The sequence below is a fragment of the Echinops telfairi genome, unplaced genomic scaffold (genome assembly GCF_000313985.2).
Source record: "Echinops telfairi isolate 266 unplaced genomic scaffold, ASM31398v2 ScPeMD7_7417;HRSCAF=8455, whole genome shotgun sequence".
Classification (NCBI taxonomy): Eukaryota; Metazoa; Chordata; class Mammalia; order Afrosoricida; family Tenrecidae; genus Echinops; species Echinops telfairi.
The window spans coordinates 5,348,950-5,350,462 of NW_022111317.1; positions in this window are offsets into that span (position 1 = coordinate 5,348,950).

Consider the following 1,513-nt stretch of genomic DNA (forward strand, 5'->3'; position numbering starts at 1 on the left):
GACAAGTCCCTGCCCTCAGAAAGCTGATACACGATGGCTTCATCGGTGAGTGTAAGGGAAGCGGAGAGGGCAGTCCAGCGGGAAAACGTGTTTAAAATTCCTCAGGACAAAAGAGGGACCCTCAGAACAGGACGGGGAAGGCCTCAGTTCCTGAGCACCTACTGTGTGCTGGGTGTCCGACTGACAAAAGCCTCCCTGCCCTACGCTGACTCATAGTGACCTTGTAGGACAGGGTGCACCTGCCCACTGAGTTTCCGAGATTGTAACTTTCGTCTCGGAGTAAGAAAGCCTGGTCTTTCTCCAAGGAGCAAGGAGCGGCTACTGGTTTTGAACTCTCCACCCTGTGGTTCACAGCCCACTGTGTCATATGTATCACCTCACATCCCTCTCCCGGACCCTGGGAGTCAAAATAAGGGTCAGAGCCTCTCATCCTTAGGATGAGGGTTTTGAAGCAGTTCCTCCCGGTTCATTCATGGCTGACAAAGGGAAACCAGAGTGGATCCAACTTTATGGAGCACAGAACCCTAACTGGAAAGGGGAAAGTTAGAGGTCACATCCTGTTGGAAACTGAATCTCCTTAGAAAACAAGGAGGAGGAGGGAGGAGAAGACAAGGCCAGGATGTGTGTTACCTAGCAACCAAATCTCTGGAATGGGGAAGTCAGAAGCCACAGTGCCCGGCTTCAGGGTGGCAGCCAACCCCGCTGCTGTGAATGTGTCCCTCTCCACAGCCGGGGCAATCATCCAGTAGCCGCAGCAGGCTCCCGAGAGAGCTCACTCATGGTGCCACCCTCTTCCCAGTTTCCGGTGCCAGGGCACCAGTACGTTTCCCGTGCCAGGGCACCAGTACGTTTCCCATTCCACCTAGTGTTCTGATACACTCACGTTTTACCCATCCGTTTTGCTATGACCGAACTGCTTTGAAGCCCAGTTTTATCCTTACTCTGTTTTACGGATAAGAAAACGGGCTGGAAGGCTGAATCACAGGCAGATGGCTGACAGGTGGGGTGGGTGTCCTTGTGAGCATGGGGGACAGGGTGGAGGTGTGTCTAAAACCCAGCTGTAGTGGACCGGTGCTGGCTGTTGGGGTGGGTAGGGGAACGAAGAGATGCATCCCCATAGCAGGATGGAAATCACCTGAACCCATTGAGGTTGGGAAGGTGGACGGCGCACCTAACAGCGGGAAGCCCGGGCTGCCAGAGCGAGGGATTTGGGGTCCATTTGGCAGGCAGTGAGCCAGAGGCGAGCTTCAAGTTCTCCCCTGCTGGGCGGGGCCTGGGGTCAGGGTGGGGCTGGAGAAGAACCTCCCCAATGGGCGCCTCCTCTGCCCGGCCCTAGGGAGTGACAAGGAGGCGGACTGGGTGGATTGCTGAAGCAAACAGGCCCATTCTGAAATGAGGGGTGGGGGGACCACAGGCCTTTAGAAACCTTGGAATGGCAGTCAGCTGGGATGGAGGGATGGTGGATAGATGGGTGATGGGTGGGTGGAGGGATGGTGGATAGATTGGGAATGGA